This window comes from Schistocerca gregaria, chromosome 4 (assembly GCF_023897955.1).
Source record: "Schistocerca gregaria isolate iqSchGreg1 chromosome 4, iqSchGreg1.2, whole genome shotgun sequence".
NCBI classification, from domain to species: Eukaryota; Metazoa; Arthropoda; class Insecta; order Orthoptera; family Acrididae; genus Schistocerca; species Schistocerca gregaria.
The window spans coordinates 716873347-716887123 of NC_064923.1; the positions used below are offsets into that span (position 1 = coordinate 716873347).

The 13777-nt window shown below is 44.2% G+C and overlaps 1 protein-coding gene across 1 annotated transcript in view; it reads right to left on the reverse strand.

Annotated features, from left to right (window-relative positions):
- Positions 1 to 13777, reverse strand: part of LOC126365977 (uncharacterized) — a 349876-nt gene that overhangs the window by 37308 nt on the left and 298791 nt on the right. The window lies entirely within an intron of this gene.

Here is a 13777-nt window from a genome sequence, read left to right on the forward strand (position 1 = left end):
CAGCTCCTCTATAAAAATCAACACGGATTCCGCAAACAGAGATCCTGAAAAAGTCAGCTCGCTCCGTTTCTCCGTGAGATCCACAGCGCAGTGGACAACGGCGCTCAGGTTGATGCCGTGTTCCTTGATTCCAGGAAGGCATTTGACACCGTCCCGTATTGCCGTTTAATGAAACAAATACGAGCTTACGGAGTATCGGAGCAGACCTGCGATTGGTTTCAAGATTTTCTTGCAGATAGAACTCAACACGTCGCTCTTAACGGAACTAAATCGACAGATGTAAAGGTAATATCCGGAGTACCACAGAGAAGCTTTATAGGACCTTTGCTGTTTACAATAAATATAAATGACCTAGTAGAAAGCGTCGGATGCTCTTTAAGGCTATTCGCAGATGATGCAGTTGTCTATACCGAAGTAGCAACGACAGAAGATAGTAAGAATTTGCAGAACGACCAGCAGAGAACGGAAGAATGGTGCAGACTCTGGCAGTTGACCTTGAACGTAAACAAATGTAAAATATTGAGCATTCATAGGAAAAGAAATTTACTACTGTACAGCGACAATATTGATGACAAACAGCTGGAGACAGCGTCTGCCGTAAAATATCTAGGCGCAACTATCCAGAGCGACTTTAAGCGGAATGACCATATAAAACAGACAGTGGGAAACGCAGACACCAGACTCAAGATTCATCGGAAGAATCTTAAGGAAATGTAACTCATCCACGAAAGGAGTGGGTTATAGGTTGCTTGTTCGCCCGATTATTGAGTATTGTTAATCTATCTGGGCTCCATATCAGGCAGAACTGATACAGGAGATAGAGAAGATCCAACGAATAGTGGCGCGTTTCGTCACAGGATCGTTTAGCTGGCGAGAAAGCGTTACAGAGATACTAAACAAACTCCGCTGGCAGGCGTTACAACAGAGGCGTTGTGCATCATGGAGAGATTTACTATTGAAATATCGGGACAGCACTTTCAAGAGGAGTCGGACAACATATTACTACTCCCCCCCCCCCCCCCCCCCCAAATACATCTCGCATACTGACCACGAGAGGAAAATTCGAAAAATTAGAGCCTATACAGAGGCTTAGCGACAATCATTCTTCAAACGGACTAATCGCTAGTGGAACAGGGTTGGAGGGATCAGATAGTGGTACCAAAAGTATCCTCCGCCATACACCATTAGGTGGCTTGTGGAGTATGTAGTCTGCTACTGAAACTGGATGGACATCTCCGTGACGCTATTGCACTCACTAAACGATCCTGTGACGAAAATTCCTGGTCTTCGTAGGATATTGCGTGTTTTCTTTTATCAACCCTGTTTGACGAGGTTCCCAGGCTGACAGGCGATATTCAGATAACAGTCGAAAGAGGATTTTGTAAGTTACCTCCTTCGTGGACGGACATTTCCTTATTATTCTCCAACTGAATCTTAGTCTGACGTCCTCCCTTCCTACGATTGGTTTTATACGGTCGTTCTACTTTCAATGGTTAAGCACACATACTGACATATTTAAAGGATGTAACTGCTTCCACAGATTGTTCGGTAATCGGGTGATGAGACAGTAACGTGCCTTTTCGTCTATTTACTCGCAATACTTTACATTTATTTATAACTAGTTTATGCTTAGTTTCCGCTATTCACCTGTAGGCAATGCTGTACCATTAGCTAGTTACGTAGTATTTGGGCGACAAGAAATTTTTAGTGAATGTAGGTCAGTAACGAGAAGAGACTTAATGGCGCACACACTTCTTGAATACAAGGCTGCGCTGATTTCGTGGATTACAGTCCACACCTCGTCGCAATGGCTCATGAAATGAGGGTATATAACACTATTCTGTAATCCACATAATAGTCTAAGTACGACTGAACAGAATTGCGTTATTAAACAGAATTACACTACCTCTTGACGATGAATTTCGCTCTGTCCTGCTTTTGTGATTGATTTCCAGATCAGCTATAACTAAACAAGTGTGCACTAAATAAGTTCCTATCAGGGCCGTGCACGCCACGATAGAAAACACTTGTTATCCACTGAACTGTGTGATCACGTGACGGGATGGATTGTCTCATTAAAAACAGAGTCTTATGTAAATACATACATAGGGTATGCGAGAGAACTTGCCCCTCTTGTACCAGCAGCGTACCGTAGAACGGTAATCCGAGGGTCGTGAGATCGAGTCCCTATGCGGAAAATATCTTTTTCTGTATTTATGTTACTTACACTACAAATAAACCGAGATAACGGTCAACATATTGCACTTGATGTGATGAAATCTTAAGAGCAGGAGAACAAAATTCTTCTGTAAACTCACTGTTTGGGAGGGCAGACAAATCCACAATCATACGACTAGATTTTTCAAGATGGAGGATTGCGATAGTGCAGTTTTGCAGTGATTTTACCAAATGAACACAGTTAATGCAATCCTGCAGTGTCTGTTTTTATCGTCAGTTAAATAATTTTATCAGAAAGCTTCAAAACTGCTCCTATGTCGTCGAGAGAGAAAAAGAAATCACTTCCAGAGAAGACTGCATCAAAATTCATTGCGCTGTCAATATTTGATGAAACGACGAGTTACGTGGGTTTGCTGTCGCACTGTGCGATGAGAAAAGTTAAGTTTCTTTTTTTATGGAAACTTCAAAAAGACCATGTAATTGGAAAAATGCGTCACTTATAACGTGTGCAAGATGCCAGGAAAATTATCACTTCGCTGTTTTTAAGATGAATATCACTACGGTACGTGTAAAATGTAAAATAATATTGGAGAATTATCTAATTTTGTATACAAAGTTTTCGTGTTCGTCTTATAATCTCTTCCTCGAAATTTGCAACGCCAAATTTCCATTTGCTTCCATTTTCGTGCCTTTTATGAAAATATTAAGAAATGCAATAAATTGAGCATTATTTCTGTTTATTTGCAATGTAAGTAATGAAAAAACTGAAAATACAAAAAGTATCTGTTTACGGCCTCGAACCGACGACCTTCGGATTACTTTTTCCGCTGCCCAACCTCTGGCTAGAAAAAACGCCGCACTCCAGCGCGTCAAAAACGCTACTGGCCCAGCCATGCATGCTTCTTTCATCATCTGCGCGCCTTTGGGCAGCAGTATGGCAGCATAAATACCCCCTTAAAAATTCAAGCGCGTAGAGGATACGGCAGCACATTGCGTTTGACCAACTTTGAACGTGGCCTTTTATCAGGTAGGACAGGTAGAGAGACAGCGAGAGAGAGAGAGAGAGAGAGAGAGAGAGAGAGAGAGAGAGAGAGAGAGAGAGAGTTCCAGCGAAGAGCTGCGCGTTTCGTCACGGGATCGTTTAGTCTGCGCCAGAGTTTTACAGAGATGCTCCACACACTCCAGTGGCAAACGTTACAAGAGAGGCACTGTGCATCAAGGAGAGATTTACCGCTGACATTTTGGTACAGCACTTTCCAGGAAGAGTCGGACAGCATATTGCTTGCTCCCACGTACATCTCCCGAATGATCACGAAGGGAAATTAGAGCTAACACATAAGCTTACCAAGAATCATTCTTCCCACGTGCATTCGTGAGTGGAACAGGGAAAGGCGGACCGGTTCGTTGTACCGCCATACACCGTCAGATGGACTGCGGAATATGATATAGACGTAGAATGCTATGTAATAGCTAACTTACGCACTGCTCGATTGTTGTAGTAAAATTTGTATAAGTAAGCCTTGAAAACCTGATTCTGGTTTTGACAGTAGCACTGGTTTCGACAGTAGCACTGCAGTAAATCAAAACATGTACATGTACATTTCTTTTTCTATATCGTCGATGACCCGCTCTCTTAGAATCTGTTCAAAATTGTTCAAGTGGTTCTGAGCACTATGGGACTTAACATCTGAGGTCATCAGTCCCCTAGAATTTAGAACTACTTAAACCTAACTAACCTAAGGTCATCACACACATCCATGCCCGAGGCAGGATTCGAACCTGCGACCGTAGCGGTCGCGCGGTTCCAGACCGAAGCGCCTAGAACCGCTCGGTCACAAAGCTCGGCCTTAGAATCTGTGAAAGCAAAATCAGTACATCCGTTCTTTTTTTGTGTATTTGCTTTTCTGAGACGACCTACATATGTGATCTTCCCACTACGAGTCTATGGCAAGAACAGTGAATCTGTTACAATCTGAGCCAGACCTATTCCGATATGAATATGGTACTTTCGAAAAAACAGTATTTTTAAAATCTATCTTCATGTCAACAATGCCGTAAGAGTTTTTTGCTCTGGCGCTTTTTTATGTAACATTCCTATTCACAGCGAAATTTTACTGATAGGGGTATTTTGTGCTTGATTTCGGTCCCACAGAGGTATCGGTAAAATCCCACTACGACCAGCGACCTAAATTTTCTGTTTCATCTTATTACAAGAGACGAAACACACTGCCTGCTCTCAGAGGCACTGTAACATTGCACAGCCTAATGACGTTAATTCTGTGAAACTCAGACGCACAGAGAATTTATCAATTTTTTTTCTTATTAGTTCTATTTTCGTTCGAAATCGATCACAACGGAAGTCCTATGAACAAAAGTCTCCCCTAGAACTTTTTTGAAACTTCGACAGCAAATGAGGTGACACCATCAGCTGTGATCATCAAAACGACTCGGATGGTCCTGTTATACGATTCCAACAGAGTCACCACACTCATTGTCTCCAAGTAAGCAATAATTATTAATGAAAACAAAATGGTTGTTTCTGAAATTCCAATTTGATTGCCCGTCACACATTCATCAGCAACGAAGGTATTTCCTCGTCTTAATTGGGAAGTGCCCATCAACAGCTGTTGCAGCAGACTGCCGGTTGATAGGTCTAACACTGTTAACATTCTCTGTTTGTATCCCCATAAGCCTACATGACTTGCGCACAGAAGCTTTTAAAGAGCGTCGGTCATTATTTGCTCCGGAGTGACGAGCCAAGTGGATTCCTCGAGTGGAACGTCATGTTTCGAGACACAGCCAACTCTTCTGACACTTGCGGCATGTGTATTCAGAGCGAACACACTTCACAGCTCACAGTGAGCTCTAACGGATGTACTGGTATATTGTGGTAGCCTCTGGAAGCATACACATCATACGAACTACTTTGCGTCAGGTAGAGGCAAAATATCGCCATGGATTACATCCACAAAATAGCAAAGTTTACTCCCCAGTCCTGAACAACTGGTTTTCCTTCCTGCTCCTGGTTCTTCACAAGAATATAGAATTTTCTTTACTTTTTTGTATCCATTTTCTTTAAGTGAAAAGCGGAGGAAGTGCCTAAAGCGCAGTGTTATTTAAGAACTCTGATACGATATATTTTTAGTGGCGTGACTCCGTTAGTTCCTGCGTAGGAGAGGCATTTGACTTACGAACAGTAAAATTCAGTGACAGCTGAATAGTTGACTTTAGAGTGGGAATCGCAGCTGAGAGCGTGTAAAAGAACTTTGACAGTTATACAGCGCGAAAGAACTAATAAAAAAGGTACCAAAACGCAGTACTTATTATTAACAAAAGCCAGGACTGCTAAATACACGAATCTCTATCTCTCTCTCTCTCTCTCTCTCTCTCTCTCTCTCTCTAGCAAACAGTCTTGATCAGGTTACTAGAATAAGGACAACGGTTTCCGTATAACAACCACGACGAGGACAGGTTGTGATATAAATTCCTTAGCGGTTCGCGTTGCCCATTAGCATCCAGAACTAAACCACTTCTTCAACTGGTATACCTTTCGTAATGACAGCTAGTCCACAGCTTTCGATGAAAATTACACTGATTAACATAGTAATTTGATCATGCAGAGCAACCTCCAGAATGCCAAGTAATTTAGTTATCATAAATGAAAAGCACCAGTTTGCTTTTGTTCTACAACTTAGTTACCGCTAATGACCCTATTTCCGCCATTTCAACAACGTATTTGGAGTTTTAGAGGGAAATACCCGTCTATATTCCCAGTTTCCGAAATTTTATAGAGGAACAACATCACTCAAGCTTGCACAATACTTTCGTAATTACTTTCATATCATATGAAGGAGATACTACCCGTATTAACGTTAGTGTTGTTCTGATATACACAATTACATTAGAGTTGCGTGTCAACTTTTGTTATTGAAAGAATTCTTATTTTAAATTCAGCTTGTTATTAGTGACGTACATGTTAAGCTTCTCTATCGGCATGTCTCACTGGACCACAGGTAAGAGCGATTTCAGAGGATATGGCAAAATTTTATGCGCCCCCTGAGACTGGCAATCATCCACATTTTACAGTGACTTGCAACTGTGAGATTAAATTTTTACCCGCATTAAAAACGTTAATTTTTTATGAACACCATCTTCTATCCTCTGTACAAGTTTCATCCGACAACTATGGAACACCCAGTACGCATTAACATTGCCAGCGAAGAATCTCACAGAGAGCCAAACGTTATCAACAAACACAGTCCAGTCACATTAACGTGACCAACTCTTATGTTCGACATGAACGTGCAGTAACCACTCACATGACAGATGGCAGCGCTAGCAGTGAGGGGGTATTAAACTGTGTCGGGGAGACGCAGATAACAGTGCAGTCGTTGTCGTAATGCAGAAACGTAGCTATTTATCTGACATCCAAAACGATATGATCGTCAGATTTCGGGCCCAGGGTGGAAGCATTTACGAAACGGCTAAGTACGTAAACTTTTCCCGTGCCGCCGTGTTTAAAGAATGCCGTGCATAGCAAAATGGAGCTACAGAAGCTCCGAAGCCACTTTGGTGCACCAGGGATCATATGTGACAAAGGTGAATGACGCTTGCACAGAAGTGTACGGGCAAACAGACGTGCAACTATTGAGCAACTGACCGTCCAGCAGAACCAATAGGCTGCCAATAGCGACTCCGCAATGACCGTTCGGCTAACGTTGCTACGTATGGGCCTCCTCAGCAGGCGCCAGCTTTACGCTACGCTTGCCGACTGCTGTTCTTCAGCAATGAAGGCTGTAATTTTCACGCCAGTGCCGCAAATAGACGTTCACTGAGTGGTCACAGGTGGAGTTTTCAGATGAATCACTTTTTATGCTCCACCGGACATATGGCCGTTGAGTCTTCGGAAGGGTTCAGGCAAAAAGAGGGAGCGTTATGGTCTGGAAAATGTTTTCCTGGCATTGCCTGGGTGATTTCGTCGCTCTGGAAGGCACACTGGATCACCAAAAAGTATGCATCTAGTCTTTGAGACGATGTGCAGCTCTACATGCAGAGTCTTTTTCCTCGGCACTATGGCATCTCCCAGCAAGACAATGCAATGCCGAGGGAGATGGCGCTGTCGTTAGCACACTGGAGTCGTATTCGAGAGGATGATGGTTCAAACCCGCGTCCGGCCATCTCGATTTAAGTTTACCCTGATTTCCCTAAATTGTCATGCAAATGTCGGGACGGTCCCTTTGAAAGGGTACGGCCGATTTCCTTTCCCTTCCCTCCCTAATCCGATGGGACCGATGACCTCGCTGTTTGACCCCCGTCCCCCAAATCAACCAACCAACGCGTCAGAGTGTTTATTCTCCATTGGCCATAAAACTCCTCGTATTTAAACCCAATCGAAAATCTGTGGGACCACCACGATAAAGCTCTTCGCGTCATGGATCCTCAACTGAAAATCCAGCGCAGCTGGCTCGGCACGGCACAGGCCCACAATCCTTATCGTTACCTTCCAAAACTTCACTGACTCTCTTCCTGTGCTTCTCGCTGCGGTCCGTATTGCAGAAGATGCTTATTGAGATTTGAACGTGAGTAAATTGTGTATACTGATGAGCCAGAACATTACGATCACTACGTACCACGACACTGAATTCCGTCTTATGGCGCTGCGGGAACATGTGAATCTATAAGGGAAGTATATATACACGGAGCACACAACAATAGGGAATCATATAGCGACGAAACGGGCCCCAAGATGGGAAAACCACTGAATAAGCAACTTTTACAAGAACAAACTGTTTCTGCCCGGTGCCTGGGAACGAACATCTCGAAAACGGCAAAGCTGTTCGATTATTCGCGAGCTACTACCGCGAGCATCTCAGCGAATTCTTAAGAATAGTGAAATCGCAAGTACACTACTGGTCATTAAAATTGCTACACCAAGAAGAAATGCAAATGATAAACGGGTATTCGTTGGACAAATATACTACACAAGAACTTACATGTGATTACATTTTCAAGCAATTTGGGTGCATAGATCCTGAGAAATCACTACCCAGAACAACCACCTCTGGCCGTAATAAGGGCCTTGATACGCCTGGGCATTGAGTCAAACAGAGCTTTGATGGCGTGTACAGGTACAGCTGCCCATGCATCTTCAACACGATACCATAGTTCATCAACAGTAGTGACTGGCGTATTGTGACGAGCCAGTTGCTCTGCCACCACTGACCAGACGTTTTCAATTGGTGAGAGATCTGGAGGACGTGCTGGCCAGGGCAGCAGTCGTACATTTTCTGTATGCAGAAAGGCCCGTACAGGACCTGCAACATGCGGTGCATTATCCTGCTGAAATGTAGGGTTTCGCAGGGATCGAATGAAGGTAGAGCCACGGGTCGTAACACATGTGAAAAGTAACTGCTGTAAACAGAACTTGGATTCATCCGAAAAAAATAACGTTTTGGCATTCGTGCACCCAGGTTCGTCGTTGAGTACACCATCGCAGGCACTCCTGTCTGTGTTGCAGCGTCAAGTGTAACCGCAGTCATGGTCTCCGAACTGATAGTCCGTGCTGCTGCAAACGTCGTCGAACTGTTCGTGCAGATGGTTGTTGTCTCGCAAAAGTCCCAATCTGTTGACTCAGGGATCGAGACGTGGCTGCACGATCCGCTACAGCCATGCGAATAAGATGCCTGTCATCTCGACTGCTAGTGATACTAGGCCGTTGGGATCCATCACGGCGTTCCGTATAACCCTTCTGAACCCACCGATTCCACATTCTGCTAAGAGTCATTGGATCTCGACCAACGCGAGCAGCAATGTCGCGATACGATAAACCACAATCGCGATAGTCTACAAAAATGGTTCAAATGGCACTGAGCACTATGGGACTTAACTGCTGTGGTCATCAGTCCCCTAGAACTTTGAACTGCTTAAACCGAACTAACCTAAGAACATCACACACATCCATGCCCGAGGCAGGATTCGAACCTGCGACCGTAGCGGTCGCGCGGTTTCGGACTGTAGCGCCTACAACCGTTCGGCCACTTGGGCCGGCGATAGGCTACAATGCGACCTTTATCAAAGTCGGAAACGTGATGGTATGCATTTCTCCTCCTTACACGAGGCTTCACAACAGGCAACGCCGGTCAACTGCTGTTTGTGTATGAGAAATCGGTTGGAAACATTCCTCATGTCAGCACGTTGTAGGTGTCGCCACCGGCGCCAACCTTGCGTGAATGCTCTGAGAAGCTAATCACTTGCATATCACAGCATCTTCTTCCTGTCGTTAAATTTTGCGTCTGTAGCACGTCATCTTCGTGATGTAGCAGTTTTAATGGCCAGTAGTGTATATACGGAGCAGAGAAGAATAGGGAATCATATAGCGACGAAACAGGCTCCAAGTTGGGAAAACCACTAAATAAGCTATTTTTACGAGAGCAAATTGTTTCTACCCGGTGCCTGTGAATGAACACCTCGAAAACGGCAAAGCTGTTCGATTATTCGCGAGCAACTACCTCGAGCATCTAAGCGAATTTTAAGAATAGTGAAATCGCAAGTAGGTGATAAGGTGTTTGACATCCTCGTCAGACACAAAACGTGATGGTTCGAGGCCTGCCCGTTCTGTAAATCAGGACACGCGGCGATGTGTCACACATCTGACGACAGACTGCAGTGCTGGTACAGGCACAAGTGCTTCGAGCACATTGTTGAACACGGGGCTATTATGTAGAGCCAAAAAAATCCCCAATTACGATTTCAGTGGGAACGGAACCGTCTAGATCGCTCAGTGGAAACATGTAGCGTGGCCGGATGAACTAAGTTTATCGTTACACGAAGTCTACGGCCGTATCCGTCGTCCACGCGAATGATTGCTCGAAATGTGCATTATGTCATGGAAACCGGTCAGTGGGTGCCATTACACATTAGCGATATCTTCATCTGGATTTTGCTGGACCTGTGCTAGTAATCAAAGCCACAGTGACAGCTGTGAACTGTGTGAATATTACTCTGAGCCATCTTCAAGTTTAATGTCTTTCTTGATGGTGACGGCTCTTCCAGCTGGATAGCTCTACGTGTCGAAACGTCAGAATCGTTCCAGTGGTGGTTTGAAAAGTATACAGCGAACTCAGGTAGATATTTTTGTCACTCCGTCTCGCAAATCACCATAAAAAATCGAACTGTTGCTCCCCGTTAAGATTGACGGCCGAGTTCCACTTGCTAGGAAGTTTTCAGCGCGACAGCTAGTTCGGTACTCCGTAAGCACATATTTAATTCATCTGAGTGCGGATTAGTAATTAATGGTTGGCGGAAATCAAGCAATACGGCATCCACCTAGGAACCGCTACATACGGCCTTCCGGATCTCTTAGACCAACGAAGATTATCTTTAATAGATCGCCGCTTGTGGAATTCCTACTGACGATATGTTCGGAACTGAATAAAAGTCACAATAAGCGAGCATTAATGAATTCCATAACTACAGTAGTTTCACATAATTTACCAACGAATAAAACCAGTAAGACTTGCAAGTAATAATTCTAAGGGTAGCTCTTTTCCTTCCATCGTGTCTCTCAACGGTCATCCTTCTCTCCAACAGCGAACCGCTACTTCCGTCGCGTTATTACCACATCCCAAATTTCTTATTCTGTACTTTTTTCTTTCAAACTCAACTGCTAATTGTACCCTATTATTCCCGCTTCTCTCAGTACCAGGAAACTCAAGATTTGATTCTTTCTGTACTTCTACCAGGCATTTCTTTTAGTGTATTATCTCTCCCATGGGACAGAAGCATCAGGATACAATGCTAATATTGACGTTACAGTTGGATCTATGTTTATTAATTTAACAACAGAGAACAGTCGAAGGTTTCATTACCACAAAAAATAAAGTTACGAGATAAATTTTCTGTTTGCTTGCAAGTTCACTTCCATACAATGAAATCCCCGTGTCACAAAACCGTAACACGCCGCTGGGCGTCGCAAAACGAAATGGCGCAGCTCGTTGATAAGGTGGAATATCGTACAGCAATTAGTTTTCCGCATTTTGAGGGGAACAACACTGCTACCATCCATGCTGAGTTGGTGGAAGGGAACGAAAACATTGCACCGCCCTTCGGGGCGGTGCAGACACTCGTGGTGTAAATCACCATGAATCGCAAGGAGAGGAGGCCCTGGTGCTCGAAGATCGGTGGCGTATCACACTCTAAGCGATCGCGTAAAAAGCGAAAAATCAATCACAGACCAGTTCTCAAAGACTTGGGCGATACTTGGAACATGACGAAACCCACTGCCTTCCGCGGCTGATCGCACTCACTCAGAGTGCCCGACGAACTGAGGCGGTGGCGGAAATGTTGCAGCTATGTCACGCCAGTCCAGTCGACTTCTTTAGCCGCCTAAACACCGTGGCCGACCGCTGGGTGTACCGCAGAGCCTGGGAAAGGAGCACAGCAAGTAGTGGAATAACTTTGATTCACCACCGTCACAGTAAAACGAAGACCTTACCATGTGACGAAATTGCGGTAGATTGTCCAGACACAATGTTGCTGTCAGCTGTCAGAGGCGGCATTCCTGCTCCACGACGACGCCCTAGTTCATTTTGCGCAGCATACAGCGGATGTACTGCTTCTTCGCCATTTCAGATTTTGCCTCACCCACGGTATTCACCTGATATGGGGGCCAGTGATGTTTTCCACTTCCCCGAGATGCAAAAACTATTGCATGGTAGAATTTCGAGAATGACGACCGTGTGGACCATTTCCTGAACAGCCGCGCGGGATTAGCCGAGCCGTCTCGGGCGCTGCAGTGCGGCTGGTCCCGGCGGAGGTTCGAGTCCTCCCTCGGGCATGGGTGTCTCTGTTTGTCCTTAGGATAATCTAAGTTAAGTAATGTGTAAGCTTAGGGACTGAAGACATCATCAGTTAAGTCCCATAAGACTTCACACACATCTGAACATTTTTGTTTTCTGAATAGCCATATTGCAGACTATAACAACCAAGCTCTCGGCCAAGTCATTCATCATTGGGAAAAAGAAGTCGTGCAATGAAGGCTAAATATGTCAAGAAAGGAATTACACCATCAGCAGATTTCATAGGCCCAGCCTCACTTTACGAGGTTATCATTACACTCGTTTTTGTTGTTATTTTATGCCTACTTATCAACCAAACTAACAACTTACATTAGTCGTCTTTCGTTGTTGTTTTTTACCTTCCTAGTATTCTTCCATCTCCTACTCGTGTTCTTTGGTATTGTTCCATTTCCTGCTTGTGTTTTTTTTACTTTCTTATGTCAATGTTGTTTTAGCTTTGTTATTTCTTCAGTTTACAACGCCTTTAAACTTAGAATTTTAATCTTAGAAAGGTTTCTTTTCTCCTAGATCAGTTGAAGTTTTTAAGTGTCGAGAAGATAAATTTCTGTTTCGTAGAAGGAAGTAGGCCACTGACGGATCCACAACTGCAGTTCTTCGTCCGACTGAAGCCGAAGTCTACACAAATGTCTTTCTTCAGGTTGGCAAAGATGTAAAAATCACATGGCGAAAGGTCAGGGCTACACGCAGAATGTCGCTGAAGCACAGCCTTCGTCCGGTTGGCAGTGTGGGTGCGCGCGTTACCGTGCAACAGAATGATTCCATCCCACAACGTGCCTTGACGTTTTCACAGTAAGTCGCATCGCAGTTTCTGCAAAATATCTTCTTAGCGCTGTATATTGACTGTTGTTCCACGCTCGAGAAACCCGGCAAGCAGAGGGCCCCTGAAATAGGAGGAGGTCGTCATGACCTTACCGGAAGGTCGGTGAACAGCTTAGGATTTCTTTGGCAGGAGAGATGCGGAATATTTGCAATGTAAGCTTCGCCGTTTCGCTTCAGGCTGTCTGACGGAATCACCCCGCTGCATGATAACGCCCGCCCTCACACAGCCAATCTGACGAAGCCTATTTTTCAGCGATTTGGACGGAAACACTGCAACATCCTTCGTACAGCCCGGATCTTTCATAGCGTAATTTTTACATCTTCGGCGACCTGAAAAAAAAGGACATGCGTCGGCATAGGTTTCAATCGGACGAGGAAGTTCAAGAGTGGGTGCTTTTGTGGTTTCGTCAGCGGCCGGCTCCATTCTACGAAACGAATTGATCGACTCGTCTTTCAGTGGGAGAAACGTCTTAGCGTTTGTGATGATTACTTTTGTAAGCAACCAAGGTCCCATTTCGGTGGGCGTTCAGTTATCATTTGAGTGCCTTTTGTATGTAAACGATTCTCTGTCTGGTACACAATAATAAAAGTTAGTTCTTTTTGCAGATCTTTTGCAGATCTGGTTAATTCAAGCATACATACATACAGCAGCAGAATGTTCTTAAAAGTATCACCGACTTTTTTTTTGCGAGTCTCGCCGTCAGCTTTAAAAGTACGTGTCACATGTTCAGGAAATAATAAACACGGTGAAAATTTCTAAATTCTTAGGTGACTATACTGATGAGAATTTAAACTGGAAAAAGAATTTTGGAACTTCTGAAACAAATTGATTCAGCCACATTTGCACTTAGAATTATTGTAAACTTTGGGGAGATACAAATCAGTAACGTGACATGTTTTGCATATTTTCACTTATTGATGTC